The sequence below is a fragment of the Emydura macquarii genome, unplaced genomic scaffold, assembly GCF_026122565.2.
Source record: "Emydura macquarii macquarii isolate MOO-44397 ecotype Brisbane River unplaced genomic scaffold, CSIRO-AGI_Emac_v2 contig_1107, whole genome shotgun sequence".
NCBI lineage: Eukaryota > Metazoa > Chordata > Testudines > Chelidae > Emydura > Emydura macquarii.
The window spans coordinates 209,699-222,558 of record NW_027131244.1 but is presented as its reverse complement, the minus strand read 5'-3'; the positions used below and the strand labels follow the sequence as shown (position 1 = coordinate 222,558).

The 12,860-nt window shown below is 49.1% G+C and overlaps 1 non-coding gene across 1 annotated transcript; it reads right to left on the bottom strand.

Moving 5' to 3' along the window:
* Window positions 1-7,913: 7,913 nt before the first annotated feature.
* Window positions 7,914-7,995, bottom strand: TRNAS-GCU (transfer RNA serine (anticodon GCU)). The gene has a single exon. It is a non-coding gene; the product is annotated as a tRNA-Ser (tRNA).
* Window positions 7,996-12,860: the final 4,865 nt, after the last annotated feature.

The following is a 12,860-nucleotide window of genomic DNA, read 5'->3' as shown; positions in this document are numbered from 1 at the left end:
AGCTATAGACTGGGACCGACGAGCTGGGCAGCAGCTCTGCAGAAAAGGACCTGGGGGTAACAGTGGATAAAAAGCTGGATATGAGTCAGCAGTGTGCCCTGGTTGTCAAGAAGGCCAATGGCATATTGGGCTGCATTAGGAGGGGCATTGCCAGCAGGTCACGGGAAGTGATTATTCCCCTATTCGGCATTGGTGAGGCCGCATTTAGAATATTGTGTCCAGTTTTGGGCCCCCCAATACAAAAAGGATGTGGACAAGTTGGAGAGAGTCCAGCGGAGGGCAACAAAAATGATTAGGGGGCTGGAGCACAGGACTTATGAGGAGAGGCTGAGGGAACTGGGCTTGTTTAGTCTGCAAAAGAGAAGAGTGAGGGGGGATTTGATAGCGGCCTTTAACTACCTGAAAGGGGGTTCTAGGGAGGATGGGGCTAGGCTGTTCTCGGTGGTGGCAGATGACAGAACAAGGAGCAACGGTCTCAAGTTGCAGGGAGGGAGGTCTAGGTTGGACATTAGGAAAAGTTTTTCTAATCACAGGGTGTAGCAATCAACATGAAGTAGCTAGGCGAAAACAATACCTATTCACACGAGTGAATTGGTCTATAAATACCAGTACACTAAACATGTCTTTGATATTCACACCCAAGTGACTTGGTCTATAGCTCTGACCTGAGCTGGCCCAGCAGGTCACACCACCTATTTTTAGCAGTGCGGAGAAGGCTGGAGGGCTGGATTCACACAGGATCTTGGGTACTGCAGTGCTCAGGATCCCAGCACCTGGCTTTGAGGCACCTAGAGAGTCCCAGGAACACCTCAAGGACACAAAGCCTGGCGTAGGCACCTTGGCTCCCTGTGCCGATGAGAGTTGGGTGCCTCCAAGTGGAACCCGCAGACACCAACACGCTAGGCAAGGAGCCGCCTGAGCCAGCCAGTGGGCGATGTAGACCAGGGTGAGTGTGCTAAGCCCTGCCCTTCTCACAGAGCGTGGTGCCTAAGTCCCTGTGGCTCTGCTGGGAAATCACAGATAGGAGCCCTTTATCATGTGTAAGTATTATGTGTTTTCTACTTAAAAGTGTTGTTAGTTTGTAGAAACGGATTCAAAGCATAAAGACATTAGAACTGTGGAAACCATACAAGAGATTCTGACTATGTATGAAAGAAAAATAGCAATTCTTTTAATGAAAGAGTCAGATAATAACGTTACATGTGCCTAGTGAGACCATAGTATATGCCATGGGGAGATAGCAGGAAGAGTGGAATAAGAGTTACAGAAATTCAATTTGAATGTACATTTGAGTAAAGAAAAAATATGTTAACTCTGCATCTTAAAGTACGTTTGGATGCTTGGTTCTGAAATAATGTTGACTGTAAACTTGGTCAGTTGGGGGGTTAACCTGTGGGACTCCCTGCCACTTGGTTATCCATGGAGTTAACTGGTGAGACTCCCCTCTAAATCCAGGACTCAGGCACATCATTTATGATTCTTTATTGTGACTTTTCCCCACTTGTGCCGAGTGCTGCACAGAACCAGCCCTGGCCCTGAAGAACTACGAGAGGCCAAGGGGAGGAGCTGAGGATCTGGTGACCCTGGTGAGATACTGGGATGGGGCCCAGCCCTTCAGCTGTGACGCTCAGCCCGGTGCAGAGCAAGTGCCAGGAAGAGCTGCATTCCCCGCGCCCACTACGGCCAGGCCCTGCTTTCCCTACACAGGTCCTGCCTCAGGCTGACAGGGCAGCGGCAGGATCCGTACCCTCCATGCACAAGTTCGCCGTGCTGCAGATAATGTGCCATGACCATCTTGAGGCGGTGGTAGCAGAACGCCATGCAGTATTCCTGGTGCACAATCACGGGGCAGCCTAACCCGGTGGGGGTGGTTCACCAGGGTGTGGCACTGGAGACAGGCTCACAGCCAGGGACAGACAATATCAGGGCCTGGATCTCGGGGGCGTCGTATAGCACAGCCTGCAGGAGGCACTGGGAATTGGAGCAGGAATCGCCCTGAGGCAGGCGGCCTGTCCAGTCCGTCCAGCAACCCCAGCAGAAGCAGTTCACACACCCCGGCCCACTGGGATCAGGGCAGGCACGGGGTGCACAGGGTCTTGGGGTCCAAGCGCTAGATGAGGTGCTCGCAGCACGGGCACTGGTGAGAGATTGGGGGGGGGGGGACATTGACCACTGGAGTGTGATTGTCTATTGGCCTGAACTCCGAGTATCCCAGAACTGTCAGAGAGACACACCCTCAAACCCTACAAAGGGGAATTAACAATTGCAGCCATTGTCAGAAGGGTAATGGCTGGGGATTTCCTCAGTTTTTGTTTGAATTTAGTATCTGTCTCTCTGTCCACATGGACATCTCTCTATGTATCCACCCGTCCATCCCCATCCATCCATCCCCATACACACCCAGCCAGGCAGCCATCCCCATTGTGGAATCAAAGAATTAATCATAAAATTGATTAATAGAATGCCTGCTCTGAAACTGGTCATAGAAGGCCTGGCCTGAAGTTGTAGCCTGAAACTGAAATAGAAGCCCCAGGCTAAACCATTAACAGAATGCCTCAACTGAAATTAGGATAAAGATGTTAAAACCCCACAAGAGGTCTCTGAACCACACCCGAGAGGCAAGTCTCTGTTATGAGCCTTAAGCCTTATTGAAGTCTGAACAGACTTCAACTGTTTTGATAAGTACCAGTACCTGCCCCCCTTTGTCTTACTGGCCCCATGGAGACTTACTCCATAAAAATTAGCATTTGAACAAGTATTGTGTCACCACCCATCTTCGGGTGTTAGCCAGGGTCCCTGAAAACCTGATTGTATAATCAAGTGACTCATTGGGCATTCCTGTGAGGGCGTCTGGTGTGCCCCACTGTGCATTGTGATTGTCTTTCCTGTTAAGTATAAACTGTTAATCAAATTCCACTATACGATCGATGTGTAAATGAACCTAAGCAACCCCTATATACGTCTTTTGTATCTGGTAGCCAGGTGAAGTACATTTGCCCAGCATCCAGACATGCTGCTTGACTTCCCTTTAGTCACCTGGGTTTTCCCAATGGCTATAGTATTCCCCATAGCTATGGTTATGTGATTGTGTGTGTCACAATTAAAGCTGCACCCGATCCAACTTTAAAATGTAGCAGTGTGATTCTTTTCCACGACACCATGCACATCTCTATCTACCCCATCTAGCTCTTTATCTATCTATCCATCTCCATACACCCCCAATCTCTCTACATACATGTAAATGACTGATGCTTTAACCATCATTATCCAACCACATCAAAGATTTTGGCTGTGGAATTTCCTTCATTTAAAACGTTTTATTAGAGGAAATGTTTAAGCAAAAACCAATAAAGCAGTGAAGGATCCAAGACCACTGTTCTCCCCCATTCATTAATTACTGATTTGAGTCACTCATTCAGACACACAATTAACTTACTAGCTTCACTACAGCATAGTGGCACCTAAATTCCCCAGCCATGCCAGGGACCTCGCTACGCCAGGTGCTGCACAGACAGAGGGAGAGGAAGGCCCTGTTCTGCAGCAGCGTCTCAGTTCCCCCTCTCCAAAGCCCCAGGATCTAGCCCATGTCACCCGCCACTGCAGGGCTCCCCCTGGGAGTTAGGGTCACCGCGTCCCCCTTGCAGACCAGCTGCCGGTCAGTGATGGGGCAGGCACGCGGGTATCCCCTGCACAGACCCAAGCAACGGTAACAGAACTGGAACCTGCATTCAGGGCAGCCCACCTGGGGGCAGCCTTGCCCAGTGTGGCTCAGGAGAACACGGCACGTGGGACAGGCCCGCAGCGAAAGGGCAGCCATGGACAGACGATCTCGGGGCCTGGCTCTTGGGGGCATCATGCAGTGCGGCCTGCAAGGGGCATCTCGGGTCAGTGTGGGGCAAGGGGCCCCTCCAGTCCGTCAGGCAGCCCCAGCAGAAGCAGTAGAGCTCTCCCCCAGCCTCCTGGGAGCAGGGCAGGCAGGGGGTGCGCAAGGTCCCAGGGTCCAGGCGCTGGACGGGATGCTGGCAGCGCGGGCACTGGGGGATAGAAGAGGAGAGTGTTAGCTACTGAGATCCTCCCAGATCCCAGCCTGAGTTGATCCAGGCAGGGAGGGCTCAGGACTCCCTCTCCTCCCCCAGGACTCACCTGGCGGTAGCTGCCCCTGGCCCCCTCCTGCGCCAAGATTTGGGCCTCCAGCGTGGTCCGGTCCTTGTCCGAGAACAGCCTGTGTCTGCACAGCTCCTACCAGAGCCAGGGGGCGTCCGGGCAGCGCGGGCAGCGGAACGAGGCGACGCCCTGGAACCGGGGACCTGGATCAGCCACCAATTCTCCCCGGCTTTTGACGGGGGACGGGGACCTAAGCCCGAAGGTAAGTGGGGAAGAGGGACACCACAAGGAAGCAGAAGGAGAAGGGTGCAGCAGGGGAGGCCTCCCGATTCATACTGGGAAAGTAGGCCAATCGGCTACTTATCTCAAGTGCCTGTACACAAATGCAAGAAGCCTGGGAAACAAGCAGGAAGAACTGGAAGTCCTGGCACAGTCAAGAAACTACGACATGATTGGAATAACTGAGACTTGGTGGAATAACTCTCACGATTGGAGCACTGTCATGGATGGGTATAAACTGTTCAGGAAGGACAGGGAGGGGCGAAGGGGTGGAGGAGTTGCACTGTATGTAAGAGAGCACTATGACTGCTCAAGGCTCCAGTATGAAACTGGAGATAAGTCAGTTGACTGTCTCTGGGTTAAGCTTAGAAGCAAGAACAATAAGCGTGATGTCGTGGTGGGTGTCTGTTACAGACCACCAGACCAGGAGGATGAGGTAGATGAGGCTTTCTTTACTCAACTAGGGAAAGTTTCCAGTTCACAGGGCCTGATTCTCATGGGAGACTTCAATCACCCTGACATCTGCTGGAAGAGCAATACAGCAGAGCACAAACAATCCAGGAAGTTTTTGGAGAGTGTCGCTGACAATTTCCTGGTGCAAGTGCTGGAGCAACCAAGTAAGGGCCGTGCTTCTCTTGACCTGCTGCTCACAAACAGGGAAGATTTGGTAGGGGAAGTAGAAGTGGATGGCAACCTAGGCAGCAGTGACCCTGAGATGGTCAAGTTCAGGATCCTGACGAAAGGAAGAAAGGAGAACAGCAGGATACGGACCATGGACTTCAGAAAAGCGGACTTTGACTCCCTCAGGGAACTGATGGGCAGGATTCCCTGGGAGGCTAATATGAGGGGGAAAGGAACCCAAGAGAGCTGGCTGTATTTTAAAGAGACCTTATTGAGGGCACAGGAGCAAACCATCCCGATGTGCAGAAAGAATAGCAAATATGGTAGGCGTCCAGCTTGGCTTAACAAAGATGTCCTTGGCAAACTTAAACGCAGTTTACAGTTCTTAATCCACAGGCTGAATTCCCTCTCATCTTGGGACCAATCTCCCCAGTTCCTAGTTTATGATTTCCAGATGATCTTCCAGGGGTTGAGATGGGGGAGGAGAGAGACCAAGTGGTGGTGTCATGGAAACCTCATTTATGGGGATCCAGGGCACTACTTTGAGGGCCAGAGTGTCACTCTCTGCCAAAGTCTTTTTCCCACTAAGAAGGGCCTCTCTGTGCACAGAGCTCCTGATAGCTGGATGTCTGTAGGCAGCAGAGATCTCTCTTTTGGCATCTCTTTCTCAGTGAACATCTGCTGTGGTTCTGGAAAGGACTTCCTAGTAACCAGGGGCTCCTGACTTGGCATGACTGTTTTTCCTTGCAGGGCCGAGTTTGTTTCTTGGGATCCCTTTTTAGTATCTCTCTCTCAGAAGCAAAAAAAGACCAGCCGGTGTAAACCTGTAAGTGCTTCTTCACGAGAGAGAGAGAGAGAGAGAGAGAGCACCCCTTGCAGTAAGGACTTTAAAAGATGTTAATGACAAGTCTGGAACTGATGAACAAGTTGCTGTGACTCAGAGTTGAGCCGATCTTGCTACAACCGCAACCCAGAGTGCTCACCGCTGTACGATCATGGCTCCTGCAGTGAGAAGAGCACCTTAAGACCTCTGTCAGCTCAGCTGTGGTTTTCTGGGCACACAGAGCCAGACGGCTCGATCTCTGCCGATATTGCAAGGAATGAAAAAAGTTTCTGCATTGGAATGTGCTGGTGCTGTCTCGGAGCATCAAGTGGAGCAGGTGCAGATGGTCCCCGAGGGCAGGCACCATGGCTAAGCTGGCTAAGGCACCTCTTTAGTAAACAGGAAATCCTGGGCTGAAATCCCCGTGCTGTCTTGCTGTGTGCCTTTAATCTCCTCTGCTCATAATTTCCTGCGACTGCAGATAGGTCCATGGCCACGAGGAGATGTGGTCTCCCACTGGACTGACAGGGAGGGAGGGCCCCCACTCCTCCATGTGGTGGAGACTGTGAGCAACGCCTGCCCCCTGAGACCGAGGGGGACTGAAGTTGTTCCTTGCCCAGCACCAAGTGAGCCCCCCATGGACCTGGACAAGCTAGTGCAATGGTGGGCGAAAAGCCAGCAGCAGCAACATGCCGCTGACCTGCAGCAGCAATTGCTACAACTACTTGGTGAGCAGCAGCAACAGCGTATCTGAGAGCTGGGAGCCGAGCAGCAGTGGCAGCATGTCCAGCAGCTGGCCACGCTGCTGCCCGGCACCTCCGGCCCTACCAACCGAGCCACGGCAACTCCTATGCCCCTTCTCTTCACAAAGGGGGGATCCGAGGATGCTCCAGAGGCATCCTAATAACATGTGAATGTATAGCCTCAGCCCACCTAGTGCTCCACCCCCCATGGAACAATGTGTGGCTGAAAAGCTGACAGGTTCAGGACATTTTAAACCCTGGATTTTTTTTAACCAAACATTAAAGCATTCGGGGGCAATTTTCTCAATGTCGTTTCTGGGATTAAAATCCTCATTTCCAAGGGCTTTCCTAAAGAGCAAACTGCCCACTTTGGGGGGATTAGCTGAGATGGGGGTTCAGTGGCCCAACACTCGCTCATTTCCTGACCCCTTCTTGTGCGAGTCCTTCACTCCAGGGGTTAATCCTCCTTCCAGATTTTCTCACTCCCCTTCACAGTCTGGTTTCATAGACAGGTTCCATTTTAACAGGGAGCCTGCCCCTCTCAGGGCCTGCTAAAGTGCAGTGGCAGGGAGTTCTCAGGAGGCTCATGACACTGCGGGAACATGGTTTCTTCAGTTGTTTAAATCCATCCAGGGATCCCTGGATCCTCTGGAGAAGAAGCCAGCACCTCCCGCCAGAGTCCCAGGTGTTGATGGAGCGCCCATCCCTTTGTCTAAGTCGTGACTTCTTCTACCCTTCCATAAACAACCTTCACCTAATTATCTCTCTCTCATTATCATATATGCTAATTACCCACATTGCGTTTCCACCCTTAACTACATTCCATTCTTACCATGCTAATTGGGGTCGTCAGAACAACATCTGGTGATAGGAGGGGGCAGTAAAAGTATGTGGGGGGATCCTTGGCAATAAAACAGTGTACCCCAGACGTTCCAGGATAACTTCTTGTTCCCATCACCGTTCTCTATGTGCAGCTGCAAGCCCCACACAGTATCTGTATTTTGTCTTGTTATGTGCCGTGCTGTGCAGAAACTGAGACAGCTCTAAGGTTATTCAGTCTCTGCCAACTGGAAGGTGTCATGCTACAGGGGTCAGAACAGCCAAGCAAGCAACTGAAGCTATGCTAAGCCTGTGAGACCGTGGTCAAGCAACTCAAATTGTACTGGGCCTCCAACAACCTCCACATTAGAAGGGCTTTTAAGACTGTCTCCTATGACCTTCACAGAAGCAAACTAAGGAAATATAGGGGTTTTTTGGGGGGTGTTTCTTTGGAAGCCACGTGAGTTGCCTGTCACTGCATGAAAATGGTTGTTTGGAATACACTGGAGAAAAATAAACACCTTTGATGAGGATGGGATTTGAACCCATGTGTGCAGAGCACAATGGATTAGCAGTCCATCACCTTAACCACTCGGCCACCTCACCTTACCTAATGAAAGTGGGGGAGAGCAAGGGGAAATCTAGGAGCAGCAGACATGGGGACAAAAAGGACTTTTAGTATATTTTAGGGTAAGCAGAGCTTGAAAGACGTCTCCCTTCACACCTAGTGAAGAGTGAGGGGGAAAAGACTTCAGGAACAGGCTATGTTTGTGTTGTCACAGCTACTCTGTCTAGGTACACAGCATAGTGGTGCTGACACAAACAGTGTAATCATGCTCCAGAGAGAAGGGAAAGCAGCAGGAATTCTTGCTGTTTCACCAGGGACACACCTACACAACTGCCCAGCAGTGAGCATGTTGTGGAAACTGGTCTGGCCAAAGAACCGGAAATGATAATTCAGTGAAAACAGAGCCATAGTGCAGTGAGAAACACACAGGACACCAGTAGTTGTCACTGAGTGGTTAAGGTGCTGCACTAAATATCCATTGTGGTCTTCCTGCGCCCATTCAAATCCTGCCAGCTATGGAATGGCAGGAGTTCTGACTCTTGCAGTTTTAGCACCTCAGCATCCTTGGTGCTAACTGGAGCCAGGTCTGGTCTTGCTCTCAGGCTAAGTCTCTGCTTAAACTGCTACAGCGGGACCGCACTTCAGAGTAGACATGCTCTACAGTGCTGGGACGGGTGATCCTCTCACTATAGGTAATCCACCTTCCTGAGAGGCGGCAGCTAGGTAGCAGAAGTATTCTTCAATTGACCTGGCACGGCCTACACCAGAGGTTAGGTCAGCTTCACTCTGTTGCTCAGGGGTGTGGATTTTTCACACCCCAAAAGACGTAGCTAGGCCGATGTAAGTTCACAGTGTAGATCAGCCCTTAGATCCCTCTCAGTATTTCAGTTTGTGCATGGACCTTGGAGGGTACAACATCAACTCACTTATACTGTCCCATCCTGGGTTTGGAAAACTGACAAAATTTTGTCGGTATTGTCCAAACCAATTTGACTACTTGGTACAGGATGGGATAGTAGGTGCTGGTGCGATTATTCAGAACATTTAGGTCCACTGATCCATTAGTGCAGCATAATCCAGATGGCAGAGTATAGATGTTTATTATCCGGTCATATGCTGCTGTGTTATATTACAGGATTGCATACATTCCCAACACAATACTCCCTACCCCATATACTTAACCCCTAGATGCCCTCCCCTTGCAACAGGCCATTGATCCTGCTCCTCCATAGTCATAAGAGAGGGGCACATCCACACATCTCCGCTGGATATACAATTGCTTAACTTAATGGTAGTCCAATTCACAGCATTCCAGCCTCCTTTCCTATCTCCCAGTGGTTCCCAATGCACACCTCCTTTTCTTGTTACTCCCATATGGCTCAGGGGGACCACCTTAGTTGCATTGCCTTCTCACAGCATCATGGTAACTATTACACAAGTGCTGGCCCCACAAGTTGGGGATGTTATTTTCCAGGTGGACGGGGATGTTTTTGCAAATGGGGATACATATGGGCTAGCCTTGCGGTTTAACATGGGTGGCCATTGTTCTGACCAAGCGTCCATCATGACATTCATTAACATTGTTAACTGAGCATTTTGTATGCCTACATACACACACCTCTCCCCATGTTAGCCTTCTGAAGCCATCTGCCACCTACGTCAGAAGGTCTCCCGCCCAATGAGTTAACCGCAGGTTCACCTCTGCTGCCTTCCCCCATCCTATGGCAATGGCCAATAGTTACTGTGCCATTAATTTATTGATTTGTTCTTGAAATTTTACATTTTGGCTTATCAAGTGTTTGGTTACCCACTCGTCCCCCAGACTGCATGTACCCAGTACTGTGTTCCCTGCTGCCCAACTCCCCTTTTCTGGTGACGGTTCCAGGTACGTCCCCAGACCCACTAATCAAATTGTTGTGTCAATCCTTGTATGTATACACTACAACTGGGATGAATTTAGTCCACCCACCATTATTTTGGGTGTAGCACCCATGTAATAGATTGAAAGGACACGTTGACAACCACTTACTGCACAATGGCTCCCACACGTTGGCTCATCAGGGAATATTCTCAGCTCCAGGCTGTGGCCAATTTCAATTTGGATTTTTCCAACTTGGCATCCATATTACCTGTAGGGTTACATTCTGCACAATGGTTACATCATTATACACCCAATGTCCCAAAGGGGACTTTACACCCAGTGTAATATGTCCATAACAATCACACCTTTGGGGACTATCCATGGAAGTACCATTGTGGTTACACAGGGTGACATCACACCCTCATTGTAGGGCGCCATTTCCAAAGAGGGCTCATACACTCCAGCAGACCAGAGGGTTACATTCTTTGGACCCTTTGTGACAAACCACATGGCTGGATAACTGAGCCTCCCACTATCGCTAATCATGGCAGCGCCCAGGGAATACTATGCAATATCTCCTGATAAATTTGATATTCTCCACTGGCTTGGGATTTCCCCATCTAATCCATAAACCATATACCGGCACTGCCAAATTCCTGTTGGAGGATTGATGGTACATCTTTCTATGGGAAAATTTTCACAGCCCTCATTTGCTTCATTACCACAAGTTGAAGATGTAGCAGTCCATGTGTTTCCTCTTTTTGACACTGCATATCATGGGATTTGAGTCACATTTATAACTGTAACAGTTGTGATTACAAGCAATGATCATTCCATCCAAGGCCAGGGAATCCCCATTTTTCCCTTTGTGGGTGAATCTGTAACACACGTATGACGTAATTTTTGCATCCCCTTTCCCAATTCCCTTTTTATCCCTTTTTATTTGTCTGCAGTGGACGCACTCCCACCCTCCATTCTCTGTACCCAATAGCAGGAGGCTGGGCCCTAAACGGTCAAGGACCAGGTAGGGGCCCCTCCATTTAGGAGCTGGCAATGGATGGTGTTGTCCTGGAATCTGGGACATTATTTGATCTTCCACCATGGCTAGATGGTGCTCTCCGCGCAGGTCATGCCATACTTTCACCCGAGCTGCTCCCTGCTCATCTCGCCAGGCCACCGCCTCTTGTACTTGTCTCACATGGTTTATTAGGGTTAACACCCATTCTTGTGTTAGGCCATGTGTGGTGACATCACCAGGTACTGGAGTAAGTCGATTTTCCCACTGTTCCATGGGCCTTCCCCTGAGAGCCTCGTGTGGAGAGAATCCTGTGCCCTTTGATTCCTGGCCCCTGTGGGTGATAAGCAACATGGAACAATTGTGTGATTCTGGAGAGGGCTGAGAGCTCCTGCAACAACTCTGACCGGAAAGCAGCTCCTCGGTCTGAGTCAATCACCTTTCGACTCCCCAACGAGTGGATACCTCGTTTACCAATTTTTTAGCAGTTACCCAGGCAGTTTGATGCCTTGTGACAAACGCTCCCACCCACCTGCTGAAAGCACCGACCACCATCAACATGAATCAATTTCTCCTTTCATCCAGTGCTAGGGCTCCTGTGTAGTCAATTTGTATTCTGTCCAAAGGTCCTTGTGGGGCTTGTCTCATTAAGTCTCACCTTAGCACCTTGTGAGGTGAATTGTGCATAGCACAATCTAAACCATGTTCCAGGTGTGACTTCAATTCGGCTGCCATTCCTGCCCACCAGCACAACCTTTTTAAAGTTCCCTAATTCCTCCTCAAATCCAGGGTGCCCCTCCACCAAGCTCCCGGGCACCCAGCTTAGGAAAGCCGTCCAACTTCCCTGAGGGCACAGCATTACTACTCCCTCGCTTGTTAGAGCACATCAAATACCTTCCCTTAGTTCCCTTTGGTACATGCTCGGTCCCTAGTTTTGTGAGGCCCACCAGTCCTGGGTCAGATTTTTGCAATTCTTGAATTTGACTTCCCCGATCCAGCATTTCCTTTACTATTTTGGTTCTTCCTGCCCCTGCCATGATCATGTTCTCTTGTCACTGAGATATCCAAAAAATAAATGCTTCATAACAAAGCCAAGCAACACTAGCTGTCTGTGTTTGCTTAATATCCCTTGCACTGCTCCAATTCCTTTTACACAACTGTACCCAGATTCCCATTTTGTACCTTCGGAGACAGTCAACTTTTAATGGAAATCCCTTATTCCCTTTTTTATAATTTTGACCAATTGTTAAGTAGTCAAATGATTCCAGTCAGATTGTCCCTTTGCCCGCTGCCCGCTGCAGTTATTTACAAATAATTGTTTACAGACAATTCTTTCAGGAAAAGGGCCCGTTTCCCTTCAGAATAGCTGTAAAGGCTCCTGGGCACAAAAACATGGTAGCAGCCACTACCTCACCCCTTTGTGTAATTTGTTTAACTATCAGGGTTCCATGCAATGTGACTGGACCAAATTATACATAGATTTACCTTTCCCCACTTTTATTTTAAAAACAATACACAAAAATGTTAGTACAAGACAAACAACACAGAACATAAAACACAATCACAATTTTGTTGCAATATTAGACCCATGGTTTTGCTCTTCAGTGGTTTTGCTGGTGCAAGCTTTTCCTGAAGTTCTGAAAGACAAAAATATTTTTTTCTACTCCCTTTGGGCGGAGGGGCGGGGGCAGATTATTGCTTAAAATAGCCCTTCCTTTTAATATTTTTTTTGCTGATTTGAGGCAAAACAGAGGAATTACCTCCATTTTTCTTGTGTTTTTGTTCTATGAGAAGGCAAAGTTTATAATCTTTTCTACCTTAATTTCTTCGAGGGTTGAACTCTGAGCCTTTTTTGTTTCAACTAGTTTGTTTGCTGCCCAGATATGTCCATTTTTTGCAGCTCCTTTGTGCTATTTTGTCACAAAAAAAAAAAAAAAAAAAAAAAAAAAGATCCAGACTCTCTCCCAATTCTCCTGTTTCTGGCTGCCTCTCCCACAGCTACAGCTTTGGTCTTCAAAAGATGTTGA